The sequence below is a fragment of the Podarcis cretensis genome (genome assembly GCF_951804945.1).
Source record: "Podarcis cretensis genome assembly, chromosome: 18".
In the NCBI taxonomy this organism is placed as follows: Eukaryota; Metazoa; Chordata; class Lepidosauria; order Squamata; family Lacertidae; genus Podarcis; species Podarcis cretensis.
The window spans coordinates 5,412,420-5,433,398 of record NC_137188.1 but is presented as its reverse complement, the minus strand read 5'-3'; the positions used below and the strand labels follow the sequence as shown (position 1 = coordinate 5,433,398).

The window sequence follows — 20,979 nt, the reverse complement described above, 5'->3', positions numbered from 1 at the left end:
ACCGGACTCAAACCCACAGCCTTGAGATTCAGAGTCTCATGCTCTACCTACTGAGCTATCCTCCCAATAAATAATAATAAACAATATGGTGTGCGGGCAACCTAGGTGTACAAAGACCTAGAGCTGAACAGCTGCCCGCAAATCCCACTCAAAAACACCCCCTTCCCCACCCAACCCTAGCCCCTCATTCTTCACGCGTCTTCGAAGTCGCCCGCATCCCCACGTGCTGCGGGACCCGCCGCCACGCGGCTCGCCCCCCCCCCGCCCCTTTCATTTGCATCTTCGCGCCTTCCCCGCTCCCCATTGGCCGGCGCGCTGCTTTTCCCCCGCCCGCCCTGGCCCCGCCCCTTTCTTTCTTTTCTCTCCCCGCGGGCCACGCCCCTCGGGGTGACGTCAGCCGGCGGAGGCTCGGGGAATGACATCACCTGCGAGGGTGGCCGCTCGGAGCCCGAGAGGGAGCGCGGAGCCGCAGTCTCTCTCTCTCTCCCCCTCCCTCTGCAAGCCGAGCATCCTCCTCTTTTCTCCCCCGCGCCCCCTTTTCGGCTGGGAGGGGAGAGCCCGGAGGGGGTCCGGCCTGGGGGTGGGCAGCAGGAGGACCGGGGGGGGGACTGCCGGACCGGGCTCCATGCGCCTTCCCCAGCCCAGGCGAGGATGTGAACCGCTGGACCAGCTCGGCGGCGGACCAGGTAAGACGAGGAGGCTTTTTCTCGAGGGGGGGGGGCGCGATTTGCATTGCATTGCATTGCATTATTGCATTGCATTGCATTGCATTGATGAGATTTTTTTTCTGGGGGGAGGGAGAGCGCAGGCAGTTAGCCTTTGCAAGGATGCAAATCGCTCCCCCCCCCCTTTCCATGCCATTGCAATGGGGAGGGGCAGCGGTGGCGGCGAGGTTGTTGCAACCTTGCAAAAAAAAAAAAAAAATCTCCCCCCCCCCCGTCATATTGTATCTCCTCTTTCCATCCGTTCTTCTGAAATTGCATCGCTATTGGATCCTATATTTCCAAAATGATGATGATGGGGGTGGGGTGGGGGAGGGAGGGAGGGAAGAAGGTGGGGGCGGGGCTGGGGGCGAGAGAAGGCTTGCTTGCTGCGGGTCGGGGTTTGGGGAGAAGAAGGGTCGTTGTTGCAACGGTGGGGTGCTTCTTTTATTCCTGGGGGCGGCGGAGAATTGGAGAGGAGGGGAATAGGTGGGGGGGGGAATGTTGCATTTTTTGGGAGGAAGGGGCTTCCGGAAGATTGAAATGTCTGTCTGCTGTTCGAGATGTGGTCATTTGGGGCGCGGGGGGGGGGGCGAGAGGGTTGCGTGCAGCTACAATGGGGAGGCATTTAGAGGCTTGGACGGAGCAGGCGGCCTGGAGTTTGGGGTGGGGCTGCCTTGGAAGCTGAGGTCTTTTGGCGGGGAGGAAAGAAGGGCTGCCAAAGCCTTCTCTCCCCTCCCCCTAGAATAATAAAAATAATAATGTTTGCAATGGACTTTATCCATGTGTGGTGAAGCTGTTGTAGCTGGTCCACCAGCAGTTGCATTTTGAGGCTATTTTTTGTTTTTTTCAGAGTTGTGGCGGATGAACTCCTGGCAGGTGATGAATGTGTAGAATTGTGGTTCTTTCTTTTTTCAAAACTGGACTGGCTGTACGGGTTGAGTTTGCCCAGAAGCAGCTGGTGAGACGCTTGAAAGATGGGGAAAGTGATGGGTTGGCGGCTAGTGTGGCCACGAATGGGCGGGGGCAAAGGATCGTGCCCAGAGACTCCCCCAGCTGCGTGGCTGAGCATTTGGGGGAAGGCTAGGCATAGAGACATCTGTCCAGACCACCTGGACTATTGCAACCTGATGGAGGCAGGATGGAGCCTGGTGGGCAGAGGTAGGGGTTCAGTGCCACCCCCCCATCATGCCCAAAAGGCACATCTGGCGGCTGTGTGGCTCCCCTCTTTGGCTCATGGTGCCATCGATGAATTTAGTTTGGGTATCTGGGACTTGCCTCCTGCTGGCTGCCAGACTTGGGGTCTCTCTCAACTTCTTTGTGTGGTGATGGGAGAGTCTGAGCTTGAGGGGGGGGGGTGAAAGGGAGGGTCCCTGGCTGATTCCAGAAGGTGGTTTTCTTCTCCCTCTGCAGGTGAGCTTTTGCCGTTCCTCCTCAGACTTTTCTGCCTCCCACCCATAGCTTCCCTTGTTGGAAAAAAGATGACCCCTCCCTCCTTCCCCCCTGGGCACAGATATTTCTGCAAATGGGGAAAGTGGAGCTTGCCCAGTGAGGCGCTGAACCCATTTCCCTGCCCTGCAGGAAGACCCCAATATTACGCAAGCCCCTCTCTCGCCCTTACTGCGGGCCTCTTCCCGTTCTCCCCCCCCCCCAACTCTTTGGGTCTTTCTGGATCCCCTCCTGATTTGCAGCTTGCCCTCACATGTTTGCACAGTCCAGCACATGCATGTACACCCCCTCAGTTCAAAATAGACATAACTCTGTGGTTCTTTCCTCAGTGCGCCATGTAGGTTTGTGGACGGCACCCCTCGATCTTCCCCGTTTGTCCTCTTCGTGGTCCTTTCCTTGCACAGTTCCATGCGCACATGTGCATGTGCACATAGCCCTGCAGCCTTCTGTTCCATCAGGTCCCTCACTCCTGAGTCCTCTCTGCCTTCCTCCTACCCACGTCTCCCTCTCTTGTCTAGATTTGGCGGAGTCTCTTAAGGAAGCTGTACTTGTATATTCATAACACCTGTCGTAGGTGTTGCCCACGTCTTGGAGACCTCCACCAGGATGGTGGTGGTGGAATCATCCAGCCACGTCCCACAGCGCTCTGCCAGGATTTAGTCCTTGAGACGTGGGGATTGAGGGGAACGTTCTGGGCACGGAGGTGACGCCAACCCATTTGCTTCTCCAAACTTGGGACCCAATCTTTTATTGCCTTAAACTTTGAAATCCTGCTCCCTCCCCAACTTTGGGGAGGTCTCTCTACCTGCTGATTTGGCTGTGCGAAAAGCTTCCCTTTAGGGTTTCCTTTCCACATAAAAGGTCAAATCAACCATCATTTCTCTCTCTCTCCCCCACTCCCACCCCGTTCTCGGCAGTGGTTGAGTCACACAAGAGTTGGCAGTGGTCCCTTGGCGTGGCTTCTTCTCTCTCTTCCTCCATCGCAGAAGCCTTCTTGGTCATTCTCCCGTTCAACTTGCCTCCGATGCCTCTCCAGCTTTCAGATCTCATCGCAAACCCAAACTGGCTCTCAAACAGGATGGATCTATCTGTCCAAACCCTGCCTCAAAACATCTCTTATTGGCTTGGCTGTGTTTTCCTTCTGTGTGTATTGATTGCTTTGTTCCCAAGGGGGCGTTGGAGGTCCTTCAATTCGCCCCCCCCCCTCTCTCCTTGTCCGGTAGCTCAGGATAGACATCTTACCTTATATATTTGCGCTTTGATTTATCAAGTGGGGGCCCCTTTCTGTGAAATAAAATAATTAAAATGCCAGTCTCTAGTTGTTTCAGATAAATTGCTTTGATTCCCTTTCTCTCTCTCTCTCTTATTTCTTTTTCAATTTTGGAGGCAGAAGGGAAAAGGAATCCGCCTATTTAATGCTCATTTTATGTATGGGTTGAGCTTGTTTTGAGTAAGGGGAACTAATCTCCCCTTCCTATAACCCCCTCTCCTCACTCATCCCCCCACCCCAGATTCAAAGCCGCCTTGTAATCGTATCCATTTAAAATATTTCTGACATTTCAAATAGCCTTAGCTCGTTCGTCCTGTTCATTCTTGGCTGTGTTTCCTCTTGATGTGAAAAAAGCACCTTTTGCTTGTGCCGAAGCAGAACGCAGCAATTGCTGGGGAGATATATATCCCCACCAAATCTCTCTCTCTCTCTCTCTCCCCCCCCCCCCGCTCCCGCTGTCCTTCTATTCATCGCCTTGTTGAGAATCCTGGATTTTCTCCACTGCTACGGATGAGGCAAATATGGGTACCATTACATCACTGATCGAAATGTACAGTGCATATATTTTCCTAGCCAGCCAGCCCTCCTGCCCCCCCCCCACCGCACCACCACCACACGCACTGGGTGGGATTGGAGGCTCTGAAATGTCTTGAAATATCTCTGGGGTGGGGGGTGCCGTGCTAGCGCCCGCCCCCCAGCAAAAGTCCTCTTCAAACACCTGATTGATTCAGGCATCTCAGTGGACAAATTGTTTCACTTGTTGATTCAGACACAGGCGATAATAATAAACCTCTCTTTAAAAAATGAAACGGATTGGGGCATCTTCTTCCCACCCACTGATCTCCTTCCTTTTTTATATCCCCCCCCCCCATATCTATCTCTTTGAAGCTTTGTTTGTGCGGTGATCGGAATGCCAAGCAGAAATTCTGCAGGGAAAAGGTCTTGTTGGAAATTTATGGAATTCTTCACGTTCTTAATGAGCCAGCGTCTTAGAGCCACCTATTTTTTTTAAAAAAATGCATTTTTAAACACAAAACGACTCTCTCTCCCCCCCCCCCATCCTTTGGACTCTGAAAAAAAGGGATATGTGTGGCGTCGTCAAAATATGTCTCTATTTTAGCACCCAGAAAATGTTTAAAGTAAGCTGCTTCCCTTACTGCAGATCATGCAAAATGAGGTGGTACTCACGAAGAAAAAGGTGCAGAGAATTCGGACCAAGGAAGGTTTGCCGAATACCCGCCAAGTCTGCATCACACACCTTGAGGGGTGTGTGTGTGCCAGTTCCCTTTGAATCCTTGGTTCTGAAGGAACCGGGGGAGGCGTGGTCTCCTGATGTGATGGGGAGGGGTGGTTTCCAGTGGGGAGGGGGTCCACGAAGAGGATGGGGAGTGGAAAGACTTAGCTCCGAACAATGGCACCCGGGCACATGATTCTGTTCCCGCTTTTGTAGCGCTGAGTTGAGTATCACCCGGCTAGATGGGGACCTGCTTTCTGGAGCGCATGGAGAAATGTGATGTTCCGTTTGGGGTGAGCTCCGGGCCTTAACACGAAACTGATTTAGAAACTGATTTATCTCCACTTCCAAGTGCCAATCTGCTCTGAGGTCTGTGTAAATGGAGCGGAGAACCGTCGGAAGCGCCTGCGTTAACTTTTTCGCCACTAACCCACCGTACCTTTACGCTTGCAAGATATGTCCAGCCCTCCGGGGGCTTTTCGGGACATATTTTTCTTAAAAAAACACCCCGCGTGCCGTGTGCGCGAGTGAGAATCCTTTGAAGTGCCTGGCTTGTGGGATCTTTTGTTTTTTGTTTTTTGTTTTTAAAAAATGGTTTTGCAGCGGGATTGAGCCTGGAGTGGAAACACAGCTATCCAGACACAAATGGATTAAACTTAGAGCCCGTGGCAGATATCCCCATAAAGCTCCTGAAATATATATCTATTTTTCCCTCCCTCTTAAACGGAGGAGAGATCCGTTTCCTGCGATCAATGGATTTATCGCTCGTCAAGTGCGCCACACCCTTGTCTTGGGGGCTACGAGGTTTCTTTAAACGGTTGCCTTGCGGGTTTTCTCTGGGTATATCAGTGGAAATGTTTTTTCAGGCAACTGTAAGTAATTGTTGTTTCTTCTCTCTGTGTGTGTATGTGTAAGTAAATATATCTTACGTTTTTGTCTAGGTGTGGCGAACTTCTGTAACTGAGAATTTAAGCATCTAGTGCTGTTAAAATCGTATATGTATTTTTCCTCCCCGAGGGGAACCCCTTTAACTACCTCCAGAGCTTAATTCGCTTTTGGGATTTGCTGCGGCTAAATGAGTTGATTACTTTAAAAAAAACACAATTTGGTTGATTCCAGTAGACCCATTGAAATGAATGAGCATGGCTCGCTTAGTGTAAGGTTACCAGACGTCCCCGTTTCCCGGGGACAGTCCCCGGATTTACAAATCAGTCCCCATACAAAATCAATTGAAGTTGAAAAGTGTCCCCGGATTCGTTGAAAAAAATCTGGTAACCTTAGTGGGTGTACTCTGAGTAAGACCCAGTTGACAACAACCCACCATTGTACACTCAAAAATACTCTTGGCGATGTGCAAAATGGAGGCTAGGTTTGTCAGCAGTGCTCGGCTCGGATAGAGGAATGGAGCCTCACTGTTGCAGGGCAGTCTACCTTCGAGCAGCGGATACTGGGTGAAGGCAATGAAGGAAGGATTGTTTGCTTTTGTGGCTTTTCCAAAGGGAACTGGAAACAGGATGTTGGCGAACAAAAGGGATCTCCCCAAAAGGGATCTCATGCTTGCAATGCCTTTCTTTTTGAGATCCGGCCAGAACTCTGCAGAGCATTCACGCCGCTTCTTTTTGCGGTTCCACTAGGCAGGGCTGAAAGGGACCTGGCAACTGGGGCTTCCTAGCAGGCAACACAAAAAGGAATCCGTAACCCTGGCATTTTGGGGGGGGGGGGTGGCGGCATTCTTTGGGGCTTGTGGCATAACCTGCAGCGACTCTGTCTGAAAGGAGAGGTTGCTCAGTGTGAATTAAGAGGGAGGCGTTGACGATTGCCTTTCTTCTTGAATCTTATTAAACTCTTTGGCAAATGGCTCCCGAAGACCATTCCTTAAGGTACTTGCTCCTGCCAGTCGTCGTGGGAAATGAGGGTCCTTGTGGGGTGCGAGAGGGATGGGCGTGGAGGATTGTGGGTTTCTGTGTGGGCGAGAGGTTGTGCAAGCTGCAGGTTATATAGTGCTGTCCCTGAGCTCACAGAGCTTTACAGTCTGAATTTTGATGGGTGACCCATGGGGCAAACTCGATAACATTCGATTGCAATAGCACCAGGACCGGCAACCGTCTTCCTCCTCATCTTCGTGGTGGCGTAGAATTTGGATGGCTTTTATTTTTTAACCTCTCGCATAAATTCATAGATAAACATCCAAGAGGCAGCTTGCCTTCGCTCTTTGTCTCTTGTTCGTTTGCCGGAGGGTCTTGGGGAAAAGGCACTTAGATGGCTGGGTGCTCTTGGAAACGGGAAACTGGGTTAAGGTCTGTTCTGCCAAGGTTCCTCTTACACTAGGAATGGGGGCAGATGTTGCCGGACACTCGTTGGTCTGGCTGGTGGTAATGGGTTCCCCATACCTGTCCATTAAAGGACCGCAAGATCCCCATACCTGTCCATAGCGTGAATGAACCTTTTCCAAGGAGGCCAATGCCATATCCTGTGGCAATGAGTCCCACAGATACACTCGCAAGGAAGAATTTCGACCTGCTAGTGTATTGGTTTCTGGAAAGCGGTTTCCAGCTTTCCACCTCTTGTTGCATATTGTTCTTATTCTGGATAAGCACGTTATCAGAGGTTCCAGGAAGCCAAGCCACAAGTAGATTTTCACTGGCGCCTTTTACATTTTTGGAGCGCTGGGCTAGGACCTACGAGGCCCGGGTTCAAATCTCTACACTCAGCCATGAAGCTCATGGGGTCAGTCACTGCGTTTTCTTAGACTAGCCTACTTTCAGGGTTGTTGTGCAGATAAAATGGGGAAGAGGGGAAGAAAACCGCATTGAGACCATGTCCAGGAAAGGTAGAATAGCAATAAAATTAATTGTAACCGGGGGGGGGAGGGGGGAGCAAAACCTAAAACTAATTTTGCTGGTATTCTTAAGTAACATAATTTGATTGATGTGTGGAGAGCCCTTCATAAAAAAGAATATTTTTACACCTTACTCATTAAGCTATAAAAATTACTGTAGGGTGCATTATGCACTTATGCCACTTAAATGTAAAATAAAATTTAAAAATAACCGAGTTGTGAGTGGACTTAAGTGAGCCTTGCCCATTATTTCCAGAGAGACTACTCAGAGCAGGACTCACCTATTAACAACGCCCAGTTCACAAGCTAGATAAAAGTGAGTCCTTTAGCGACTCGGCTGAACGATCCCCCTTTTTTATTTTTGAAAAAAAGATTAAATGTAGTTTCTCCTCTCTGTTTCTCCACCAGCGTTAGAAATTCAGGTATACAAGCTAGGTGCCAAATGGATCCTTAAACCAAGGTTGGAGTCGCCAAAACGGAACACCTAGTTGCCGTTTTGGGACAAGAGTGCTCAAAAGTCTTGTTTTTCAAACGACGGACTGATGGATTGATTCTCAGTTAAACATCTGGCTAGTTCGGAGGACAACCCTGAGCATGGTTAAGAGCTTTCAGAACGTAAATAAGTCCACATATATATATCAGCTTATTCCTACCTGTTTTTCCTAATTGTGAGATGGACCATTCATAATGTAAGAATATTCTTCACAACTGCGAGCAGGGGTGGGGGGTGGGGGAAGCAAAAATAAGTCACAACAATTAACTACAACGTCATTACTGCTCTTGCGCAGGGTGTATAGCGGGGGGGGGGGGGGAGAAGCATGTTGGTTCCTGAAATTCATTCTGATTGTGTAGGCAAAATATAGCTGGTGCAAGTCTACAGGGTGTGGAATGAGTGTGTCAGAACAGTCAGGGTGCAAGGATGCATGCACCTCGATGGCGCCTGGGCTTCTTCACTTGGTCGCAAGTGGTCCGTAAAGGTAAAGGGACCCCTGACCATTAGGTCCAGTCGTGGCCGACTCTGGGGTTGCGGCGCTCATCTCGCTTTACTGGCCGAGGGAGCCGGCGTACAGCTTCCGGGTCATGTGACCAGCATGACTAAGCCAGAGCAGCGCACGGAAACGCCGTTTACCTTCCTGTCAGAGCGGTACCTATTTATCTACTTGCACTTTGAAGTGCTTTCAAACTGCTAGGTTGGCAGGAGCAGGGACCGAGCAACGGGAGCTCACCCCGTCATTGCGGGGATTCGAACCGCCGACCTTCTGACCGGCAAGCCCTAGGCTCTGTGGTTGAACCCGCAGCGCCACCTGCGTTCATAGTTTGGTGCAAAATGCAGCTGGCTAATTTCGAACACTGTTCTCTGCCCTACCCATGAATTGCCCCGCAACCTGTCATCGTCTTAAGTCAGCCTTTGCCATCTTGCCGGCATTGTAGTTTCAACTTCCAAACTTCTGGAGGCTGCCAGGTTGCCAAATCTGTTCCCTCCCCCCCCCTCTTGTGCATATTTACATTGAACTTCCTTTTCGAAATAGGAAATATAAAAATTCCTCGTATCCGAGTGCAGAGAGGGAGAATTTTACCGCAGAGACATGATGACATCAAAAGGCACTGTGGCTGGCAAGGAGGATTTCCACAACCTGTGAATCAAGCGGTTTTGTTAAGAAATATTTTTAGCCGAGTTCTTAGAAGGCTCCCAATGAAGAATTCATCTTTTTGAAGAGGTCCTGGGGCTTAGACGAAAGCTTTGGCATTCAAAGGGGATGAGGCCTGGACAGCAGTTGCGAAGGAAGCATCCTCTGTGTATGCCCGTGAGCGGTTTTATTCATTTGTTTGTGTTTGTTTCATAAAATGTATCCACTGCTTTACGATTTTTAAAAAAGCCAACACTCTCAAAGCCATTTACCAAAAGCAATAGCATTATCAGTAAAAATAGCTAAAAGCAACTGTTACGTTTTTTTAGAAGGTTAAAATCATCGGTGATAAGCTAAAAGCAGATTAAAACACACACCAGCCGTATGGTTTTATATCTTCCTTATTTGTGTATTTAACAAAATTTATGTATTGATTGTTGGGAAGAAAACCTTTTCAGCAGTTTACGGAAAATATTTAAACTGTCAGTGAAATACAGTGGTACCTTGGTTTGCAAACAGTCTGGTTTGCATATGTTTTGGATTACAAACACGTCAAACCCGGAAGTGCATGTCCCAGTTTGCAAACTTTTTTGGGATTACAAACTTTTTTGGGGGGATTATCAACAAAAAAATTTTGGAGGCCCCATTGGCGAAAGTGCGCCTTGGGTTACAACCTGTTTTGGTTTACAAACGGACCTCCAGAACGGATTAGGGTTGTAAACCAAGGTACCACTGTATAGTTAAAACAACTAAAGGTGTTAAATTTGTTTAGAATTTAGCAGTAGAAGAGATGACAGCATGTTGACATCTATGTGTCTGAATTGGGTCGTTTAAACAAAAACCTTTTAAGGTGGGCACCAAAAAGGCGTCAACAGGTAGGCAGCACAGCAAAGGCGTCAACAGGTAGGGAGTTCCAAAGTTCCCATATTGGAAGATTGATTTCTCACAAATGTGAGAAATGGACGGAGTATTATGTGGCTCTTGCCATTTTCTCACATGTATGCTTGCAGAATACAAGGTCCTGGTTCTTGCAATTATGCCATCCACTTTATGAGTAGGCACAGTGAAATAAAAAAATTAAGGTCTTTTATATATATAATAAATGTTCATAAATTACCAAGCAAACACGTTCATAAATATACAAACCACATGTCTGAAGCAGCACAGGAAAACAGCCCGGAAACCATTTTGACTCCCAAACTGACCAAATGATTTCTCTGCAAGGTCAAAGTGGGAAACCTCCCCATTGTCTCTTCCTTCACAAATCCCGTCTTAAGGGCACATTTAAGACATGAATAGGGTGTGAGCCTGTGACCTGGCCCAGGAACTAAGTATTTATCATTACAAAAGACTGGCCAGGCTCCCCAGGGTATCCAATCAAGTGAGCATTAACAGGTATCCTGCCAGACAGGAGGTAAACAATACACTCAGATTTCTGTTGTAGACCACCCCTTTCTTTGATGTAGGTATGATGTGTCTGGGGGTGGTCTTGGACTCCAGGGCGGGCAATTTAAAATGTCTATATAAGGGCGGGCACACCTGGGTGAAGGGGGCACCCTGTTGCAACAGCTTTAATAAAGATCAGGCCTATGAGCTGATTTGCTTCTCAATATTCTCTGGTTGGTCTCTGTTCTTTTCTCCAACTGATGGAGAACCTGCAAAGGACTCTATAAGGGCTCTTGTGTCCCCCATAAGGGAATCAGGGCAGATTTACGTTTATTACAATAGCTTCTAAAAAATACATTGGTTAGTGGCGGAAATGACTGGCAGAATCCGAGACCAGGGAGAAGAGTTGGTGGAAGAAGATTGGAAGAAATTTAAAATCTATCTACAGAAACACTGTAAAATTATTGAATGTTAATGACGTTGGAGTGAAACGAAGTGGTTCTAGTAATAAGGCAAAATAAGAATATGCAAGAATGGATTGATATTAGACGAAAATTTGAAGTTATAATATGTGAGGATAAACAATTAAGGGTAAATTAGGAGGGTATGAATTTGCTGAACAAATTTTTAAATGGAATACAAAAAAGGGAGGTGTGAGGAAGTCATGAAAATAAGTAAATGAGTGGTAAGATATTAGAAAGAGGGATTTTTCTTTTTTCTTTTTTCTTTTTATGTTAAATTCTGGTTTCTGTATTTTCCTTGTGTTGTTTTTTTTACTGTTTTGTAACTCTTTTCTTGTTAAAATTTTAATAAATATTATTTAAAATAAAAAATACATTGGTTAGGAGTTGCTAAGCTTTGGGTGGTGATGATCTGCCAGAGATCGGTTGAGGAATGGTGAGCAAATGTACCCTCTCCTTGTTTTTGCCAGCCTCTGCTATAGCTTGTGACGAAGGCGGCAGGTCTAAATGAGCTAGCCAACATTCATGAGGTCTAGCGACATCTCTCAGTTGTTGCTGGTTTATTAACTTTGCAAGGCAAAGAGAAGCTGCAGGGTGAAGTATGTTGGACAGGGAAGAGTTGTGGAACTGTGAATACAGGTGGCCACAGGTGAAATGACTCGAGGGAGGCCCATTCCTACCCTGCAGGGAAACGCAGCCGAACCTCTGCAAAGAACGAAAACCACAGCCCCACAAGGGTTGCGGCCATTTTGTTCCCGTGAGTGAAATTGGCCTTTGTGCACGACCACGTTTTTGACTGCGAGTTGGCCGGCTGGCTGACTTGAGCCATCTGGTTTTTTCTTTTTTTAAAAAAAAAAAACACCAAACATAACTGTTCTCTCTTTTGTGGCACATCGTAGGGAAAAGGAGGAATCTGTCTTTAGTCTCCTTAAATCTTAATTGGATTCCCCACAGAATCCCCCAGATTTTGCCAACCGTCCATCATTCCCGGTCAAAATTTGACCTAGAAGTTGCTGTAAGCAAAAAGCAACATTCATTTGTGTGTGTGTGTGTGTGTGTGTGTGTACACACACTTACGGGGCGAGAGAGATCGATATTATGCTAATCTTATTGCGGTTTTATTTTTCAGCTCCTCTTGAAATTGTGTTTGAGTTGACTGTGTATCGTGCTTTCCTGTGAAATACTAATTGCAGTTTTGGTGTGTGTTGATTTCATGCATTTGTTGATGGGAGGGAAGGGGGGGGTCCAGGGTGGTAGCTGGTGACCAGAGTGTTTGACTAGCTGTCTGGTTCTTAGGAGACAGGAGCAGATTACCTTTTTTGGGGGGGGGGGGTTCTTGTGTGCCCCCCCAAATGCGTCAACCTGCCTGAAAGAGATTTTAGCCTTGTTCTCATGACGAGGGAGAGATCTGATGCCATCAAGACCCTGGATTGCGTTTCTTCATTTTTTTCTGGAAATATTTATCTTTTTTTTAAAAAGGATGCACGGTATTTCTGTCAATCATTTGCTCTGTCCTGAATGGATGGAGCTGAGGAACCAGTTGCTTTCGGCTGGAAAGATGAGGGAAGAGACTCTGGGTTTTCTCCTGTGCAGAATAATATCACACTGCTCTGTTGTTATCTTTTAAGTGGCTGCCCATTGATAAAAATTTCCTAGGTGGCTTAAGAAGTTGAAAGACCATGTGGTATTTAAAAATGCAATTTTGGGGTGTATTGGGCTGCACCGTATATTTGAAGTAGGATTGCAGCACTTTAAGACAGTCCTGTCTTGGTTTCCCCCAAAAGAGTCTTTTTTATATATATAAAAAAAGCCTTTATTGAGCACTCAACAATAACATAACAATCAACAATAACTAAAACAATTCGCCATTCGCTACAGTCAACCAATCATCCTTAACAATACATAACATTACAAAACATCAACAACTAGATCAACATTCCATTGTTTTTTTATCTGTATCTGTTTTACATAACAGAAAGAGATAGAAAAAAGAAAGAAGAGGAAAAAGAAAATGGAAAGAAATTCTCCCACCCCCCCAAAGAATCTTGGGAAGTGTAGTTTTGCTGAGAGTTGTTAGGAGACAACCCTGTTCCTCCCCACAGAACTACAATTCCCAGCATTCTCTGGGAAGAGAGATTGACTCTGGGAACTGTACCTCTGGTGGGGTGGGGGTGGGAATAGGGGCTTCCTCACAGCCCCCTCGACAAACTACAGTTCCCAGGATTCCCTGGGGGAAGCCATGACTGTTTAAAGCGGCACGATTCTGCTTTAGATGGATAGTGCAGATGGGACCAGTGTTTGTTGTTGTTGTTTAGTCGTTTAGTCGTGTCCGACTCTTCGTGACCCCATGGACCAGAGCACGCCAGGCACTCCTGTCCTCCACTGCCCCCCGCAGCTTGGTCAGACTCATGCTGGTAACCTCGAAAACACTATCCAACCATCTCGTCCTCTGTCGCCCCCTTCTCCTTGTGCCCTCCATCTTTCCCAACATCAGGGTCTTCTCCAGGGAGTCTTCTCATGAGGTGGCCAAAGTCTTGGAGCCTCAGCTTCAGGATCTGTCCTTCCAGGGAGCACTCAGGGCTGATTTCCTTCAGAATGGAGAGGTTGGATCTTCTTGCAGTCCATGGGACTCTCAAGAGTCTCCTCCAGCACCAGAATTCAAAAGCATCCATTCTTCTTTATGGTCCAGCTCTCACTTCCATCCATCACTCCTGGGAAAACCAGAGCTTGAACTAGACGGACCTTTGTCGGCAAGGTGATGTCTCTGCTTTTTAAGATGCTGTCCAGGTTTGTCACTGCTTTTCTCCCAAGAAGCAGGCGTCTTTTAATTTCGTGGCTGCTGTCACCATCTGCAGTGATCATGGAGCCCAAGAAAGTAAAATCTCTCACTGCCTCCATTTCTTCCCCTTCTATTTGCCAGGAGGTGATGGGACCAGTAGCCATGATCTTCGTTTTTTTGATGTTGAGCTTCAGACCATATTTTGCACTCTCCTCTTTCACCCTCACGTTCTGAGGTTGACACGGAAGGAGAACCTGCTCCCGACTGCTTTCTCCCCTCTTATCCGAATATTTTGTTTTATTTTGACTTCCTGCAAATGTCCAGGGTCTCTGGCTCGGTGGCTGCTTTTATCTAGAGATGCCAGATTTTGACCCTGTGGAACATGGGCTCGCCCATGCTCATTCCACCTTTTGCTTATCAATTCAGCCTTTTTTGAAATTTTAAAGCTTATTTATTTTTGGTTCTTAGGCTTCGCGGTGCAGCCTTTTTAGGCTGGAAAGGCTCCCACAATCCCCCGCTGGTTTGTGTCTGGAACAAAATGGCTGCCACTCTTATGGCAGAACCCTGGCTCTTTGTGGGATTTTGATTTTTTCCCTCTCTCTCTCTCTCTTCCCCGTTCCTGACAAAAAGCCTTTGGGTAATTACACAAAGAGGCTGCTATATTTCAAACATCAGAAATCTTTTTTCTTTTTTGCGGCGCTGAGGCAGAGGGAGATCTCGCCTGCGTCTGCTTCCTTAATTGATTATTGGAAACTGTTAATTGGGCCTTGCCAGGATGGGATATAAATTTAATGAGATCGCTGGCATTTTGCCTCTCCGATCCAGCCCTCCCCTTTGCTTCCTTAGGTTCGGTGGAAATACATTTTTAGATCATTGAGATCATGGGTCATCCTGTTTCAATGGCCTTTTGAACACTTTGGCAAGCCCTCTCAAAGTTTGCTGAAACCCTGAAAGAACAGGCTTCTTCCTTTCTGGAAGTCGAACCTTCGGACCCCGAAGGCCTCTGTGGAAGGAGGGGACATGCACTCTGCACATGTTCAGAGTTAGCAAGCGCCTTGCTTCACAAGCTCCCATCCTATAGGAAAGCGAGGGTGGGGGGTTGTGTGTCTTTTGAACCTAAGGACCCAAAGCAAAGCCTATTGAAAAGCCTCACATCATCTCAGGGGAATTAAAGAGGGCATTTGCTAGCTCATTTGGTGAAGTGCAAGACTCTTAATTTCAGGGTTGTGGGTTCGAGCACCACATTGGGTGAAATATTTGTGCTCTGCACAGGTTTGGACTGCATAACTCTCTCAGACTCAGTCCCTCCCAAATTTACAATTCCATGATTCTATTTATGTGGCTTGTCTGCATCTAAATTATAGTCTCTCTCTCTCTCTCTCACTCTCACACACACAATATTTAATTGTACAGCTTTCTCTCCCAATGCAAACCACAGAGTTCCACAAAGAGGGCACCACCACCAAGAAGGCCCTCTGCCTGGTTCCCCGTAACTTCACTTATTGCAGTGAGGGAACCGCCAGAAGGCCCTCGGAGCTGGACCTCAGTGTCCGGGCAGAACGATGGGGGTGGAGACACTCCTTCAGGTATACCGAGCCTTTGAGGCTGTTTAGGGCTTTAAAGGTCAGCACCAACACTTTGAATTGTGCTCGGAAACGTCCTGGGAGCCAGTTAAGATCCTTTAGGACTGTTGCTATATGGTTCCAGCGGCTGATCCGAGTCACCAGTCTGGCAGTCGCATTCTGGATTAGGCGTTGTTTCTGAGTCACCTTCAAAGGCAGCCCCATGTAGAGCGCATGGCAGTAGTCCAAGTGGGAGATAAGCAGAGTATGCACCACTCTGGCGAGACAGTGTGCAGGCAGGTGGCGTCTTAAGCTGTCCTATCAGTTGAAACTGGTAGATAGCTGCCCTGGACACAGAATTAACCTGCACGTCCGTGGACAGCTGTGAGTTCAAAACGACCCCAAGGCTTCATCTGCGTCCGTGCTTTTGAACTAGCCGCAGTTTACTGTTTCATTCAAAGAAGGACAGCTAGCTTTAACTGGTTTTGCCCAAGCAAGCCAACCTTCAAACCATGGCTGGATCTGGCTTGCTTCGGTAAACTAAGGTTAAATCTATTTGCGGTTCCTGGTTCAAATGAAGTGGAACAAACTTTTTTTTTGGGGGGGGGGTAATTAAAATGGACGCAGGGGGGTCTTATCTCCTCAAGCCCTTTGCTTTGGTTTGGGGAAGAGGTTTCTGCATGCAACACTAAACCATGGTTAATGGTTCATCCAAACCACACTAGTGGTGCTTATTTCAGTTTACCTAGAGCTGAAATCGTTGACTAAATGCCCATTTCATAATCCAGTGTGGAGCCGGCTACAGTAGTGTTAAGCGAAGGTTGCATGGCAGTGGAAAACAGTGTGTGCTAGTGGGTGGAACAGACTGTGTGAAAATGGTAGTTTACGCCAAGTACACAAGAGTTCTCTGTTGGAGCTAAAATGCTGGATTGTGAGAAGGCCTTTGTAGTCAAATCAAAGTGACTCTTGTGTCGCTGATTTTCGAAAACGTTCCTTGTTTTGTCCCGAGCCATAGCTATCTTTGACGGGCGGAAAGATAAATTAGGCACATGGAGTATATAAAAACAGCACCGAACGTTTCATTCAGGACAGAAAGAGTGCGAAACTGAGCTCAGATTAATCTGTGGAACAGCTTAAAACAAAAACTCCCCCCCCCCCTCGGAACTACGGGGGCGTAGTTTTCTCGCTAATTTGTGACTTGTTCCCACAACTGGGCTTGAGGCTCCTGCTTTGAGGGGGTGTCCTCGTGCGGAATGCGAGATTGCTGGGAAATATTTGAGATTCTTGGTGTTAAAGGGCTCTTTAACAGATAAAATTCAAGGCGCTCGCGGTTTAAAGAAAATTGACAATCGACCACCAGCAGCTTGCGTTTTTACTTTTTAACTTTCCTTAACTCTCTGCCAATGAATTCGAGTCCGAGAAGCGTTGGAATCACAGAACTGTTGAGTTCCCAGGGTAGGACTCGAACCCACAACCCTGAGATTAGGCATCTCATGCTGTACTGGCTGAGACTCAGTATAGTCAGCACTGACTGGCAGCGGCTGCGCAGCCCTACCTATTTTGATCGTCTGCGCATTCGTGAGCGGCGAAACCCGGAAGTAACGCGCTCCGTTACTTCCAGGTCGCTGCGGAGCGCAACCCGAAAGTGACTCAACCTGAAGCACATTCAACCCGAGGTATGATTGTACAGTGGTACCTCAGGTTACATACGCTTCAGGTTACAGACTCCGCTAACCCAGAAATAGTACCTCGGGTTAAGAACTTTGCTTCAGTATGAGAACAGAAATCGCATGGCAGCAGCGGGAGGCCCCATTAGCTAAAGTGGTGCTTCAGGTTAAGAACAGTTTCAGGTTAAGAACGGACCTCCGGAACGAATTAAGTACTTAACCCGAGGCACCACTGTAAATCAAACGGAGGAAGCGGGTGCGCTTGGGCGCTCTCCGCTAAGTTAGGCCCGGCGCCCGTTTCGTATTCTGCATGGCCGGGCGCCCGCTTTGTATTCTGTGCCGCACCCTTTGATGATTCTCCATTTGGCTTTTTCCCTCCATGTGTCCCTAACCATCTGCATCCATCCTGCCTAAGCAGCACTGCCGCGATTAAGCTGTTTGGGCCAGTCTCTCTCTCTCTCCCTTCCTTCCTTCCTTCCCCTGCTTTGTTTTATTCTTCCCTCCCCTCCTCCTCCTCTCCTATCTTAACGTTGAATTATGAAGGCATTTGTATGCCGATGAGGGTGTCCATTTGGGCCTGATGGCTTACTCCAATCTGCCCTGCTGGAAGAAAAAAGATGGTCTCCCAGACTCCAATTAATGATCACGTTAGTAACTATTTATTTTCCTTTGGCAGCTTGTTTACCGAGAGGCAGGAGATGAATGGGGCAGCGAGAGGCAGAAAGCAGACCCCTTCTGCCTACCAAGCTGCGAAGTTGAAGCTGTGGACTGGGGGTGGGGAGGTCTGGGCTGTTGTTGTTTTGCTTTTGTTGTAAACAAAAATCTGCCCTTTTCCCCTTATGGGGTATCCGAGAGCCCATATAGAGTCCTTACATAGGTTCCTTATTGGTAGGAGAAAATAACAGAGGCCAACCAGAGAATATTGAGAAGCAAAGCAACTAGTAAGCCGGATCTTTATTGAACTGTTGCAACAGGGTGCTCCCCTCACCTGCAGGAGAGGAGGAACCCAGAACAATGGCACGCAAGGCCTTATATAGACTTTTGAAATTGCCACCCGGACGCAGGTGGCGCTGTGGGTTAAAGCCTCAGCGCCTAGGACTTGCCGATCGAAAGGTCGGCGGTTCGAATCCCTGCGGCGGGGTGCGCTCCCGCTGCTCGGTCCCAGCGCCTGCCAACCTAGCAGTTCGAAAGCACCTCCGGGTGCAAGTAGATAAATAGGGACCGCTTACCAGCGGGAAGGTAAACGGCGTTTCCGTGTGCGGCTCTGGCTCGCCAGATGCAGCTTTGTCACGCTGGCCACGTGACCCGGAAGTGTCTCCGGACAGCGCTGGCCCCTGGCCTCTTAAGTGAGATGGGCGCACAACCCCAGAGTCTGTCAAGACTGGCCCGTACGGGCAGGGGTACCTTTACCTTTACCTAGCCCAAGTCCGGGACGCAGGTGGCGCTGTGGTTAAACCACAGAGCCTAGGACTTGTCGATCAGAAGGTCGGCGGTTCGAATCCCCGCGATGGGGTGAGCTCCCGTTGCTCGGTCCCTGCTCCTGCCAACCTAGCAGTTCGAAAGCACGTCAAAGTGCAAGTAGATAAATAGGTACCACTCCGACGGGAAGGTAAACGGCGTTTCCGTGCACTGCTCTGGTTTGCCAGAAGTGGCTTAGTCCTGCTGGCCACATGACCCGGAAGCTGTACGCCGGCTCCCTCGGCCAGTAAAGCGAGATGAGCACACAACCCCAGAGTCGGCCATGACTGGACCTAATGGTCAGGGGTCCCTTTAACTTTACCTAGCCCAAGACCACCCCACAATACATCATACCTACATCACAGAAGGGCTGAAATCTGAGTGCTTTGTTTACCTTCTGTCTGCCAGGTTACCTGTTTAATGGTCACTTGATTGGATTGCCTGGGGAGCCTAGCCAGTCTTTTGTAGTGATAAATACTTAGTTCCTGAGCCAGGTCACAGGCTCATACCCTATTCATATCTTAAATGTGCCCTTAAGACAGGATTTGTGCAGAAAGAGACAATGGGAAGGTTTCCCACTTTGACCTTGCAGAGAAAACATTTGCTCAGTTTAGGAATCAAAATGGTTCCAGGTCGGTCTTCCTGTGCTGATCTATGTACATGCTTGGTTGGTACGCTTATGAACATGGTTGTTGTTTAGTCGTGTCCGACTCTTCGTGACCCCCTGGACCAGAGCACGCCAGACACTCCTGTCTTCCATTGCCTCCCGCAGTTTGGTCAAACTCATGCTGGTAGCTTCGAGAACACTGTCCCACCATCTCGTCCTCTGTCATCCCCTTCTCCTTGTGCCCTCCATCTTTCCCAGCATCAGGGTCTTTTCCAGGGAGTCTTCTCTTCTCATGAGGTGGCCAAAGTACTGGAGCCTCAACTTCACAATCTGTCCTTCCAGTGAGCACTCAGGGCTGATTTCTTTAAGAATGGATACGTTTGATCTTCTTGCAGTCCATGGGACTCTCAAGAGTCTCCTCCAGCACCAGAATTCAAAAGCATCCATTCTTCGGCGATCAGCCTTCTTTATGGTCCAGCTCTCACTTCCATACATCACTACTGGGAAAACCAGAGCTTTAACTATACGGACCTTTGTTGGCAAGGTGATGTCTCTGCTTTTTAAGATGGTGTCTAGGTTTGCCATCGCCTTTCTCCCAAGAAGCAGGCGTCTTTTAATTTCGTGACTGCTGTCGCCATCTGCAGTGATCATGGAGCCCAAGAAAGTAAAATCTCTCACTGCCTCCATTTCTTCCCCTTCTATTTGCCAGGAGGTGATGGGACCAGTGGCCATGATCTTCGTCTTTTTGATGCTGAGCTTCAGACCATATTTCAAACCATATTATGAGCATTAACATATATCTAAGACCTCAAAATTCCTATCACACTTTTAACTCCCCATCTCCATTCTTTGTCTTATGGGGCAATACAGTTTGGCACAATTCCCATGATCTGTGGCCCTCCAGGCTTCCCCAGTCTCTAGGCCAGCTTTTGCCCACCTGCTGCCTGATTGATTGATTGATTGATTGATTGACTGACGGCACTCGCATCTCCTCCAAGGAGCTCATGGTGATGTATGTGATTCCCCTCCCCATTTTACCCTTACCCAGAACTGGACACAGTACTCCTGGTCAGACCTCACCTGGAGTACTGTGTCCAGTTCTGGGCACCACAGTTCAAGAAGGGCACTGACAAACTGGAACGGGTCCAGAGGAGGGCAACCAAAATGGTCAAAGGCCTGGAAACGATGCCTTATGAGGAAAGGCTAAGGGAGCTGGGCATGTTTAGCCTGGAGAAGAGGAGGTTAAGGGGTGATATGATAGCCATGTTCAAATATATAAAAGGATGTCACATAGAGGAGGGAGAAAGGTTGTTTTCTGCTGCTCCAGAGAAGCGGACACGGAGCAATGGTTCCAAACTACAAGAAAGAAGATTCCACCTAAACATTAGGAAGAACTTCCTGACAGTAAGAGCTGTTTGACAGTGGAATTTGCTGCCAAGGAGTGTGGTGGAGTCTCCTTCTTTGGAGGTCTTTAAGCAGAGGCTTGACAACCATATGTCAGGAGTGCTCTAGTGGTGTTTCCTGCTTGGCAGGGGGTTGGACTCGATGGCCCTTGTGGTCTCTTCCAACTCTATGATTCTATGATTCTATGAAAAGCCCTGCAAGGCTGGCTAGGCTGAGAGTGAGTGACGGCTCAAAGTCCCATGCTTCATCATGGCTGACTGGGAGGACCTGAACCCTGGCCTCTCCCAGGTCCTAGTGGTTTTGACACCCTGCTGGCTCCCGGTCCTTTAAACAGCCCCCACGGGTAATTGGCTGCTGTTCCCAATCTCTTCCCTTAGGCCAGAGAGGGCAAACGTTTCCCTGTAAGCTTGCATGTAAAGGGCGATTGCGTTGATGGTAAGGCTGTTCATGCAGGGGAACAGAACTGAAATAAAATACTGGAAATGACCTTTCCCAGAAGTCAGCTTTTGTTCAGCTTTAATCACTTTACACTAT

The 20,979-nt window shown here is 48.2% G+C and overlaps 1 protein-coding gene across 7 annotated transcripts in view; it reads left to right on the top strand.

The window, feature by feature from the left end:
* The first annotated feature begins 435 nt into the window (after window positions 1-435).
* The window catches only part of PTPRS (protein tyrosine phosphatase receptor type S), a 327,352-nt gene continuing 306,808 nt past the window's right edge, over window positions 436-20,979 (top strand). For 3 of the 7 annotated variants that reach the window (XM_079960400.1, XM_079960401.1, XM_079960404.1), the window contains exon 1: window positions 5,506-5,526. The gene's annotated coding sequence lies outside the window, so the exon portion shown is untranslated. Of the gene's footprint in view, window positions 687-5,259; window positions 5,527-20,979 lie in introns of those variants that run through there. The other 4 variants (XM_079960402.1, XM_079960403.1, XM_079960405.1 and 1 more) reach the window with 3 other exon arrangements.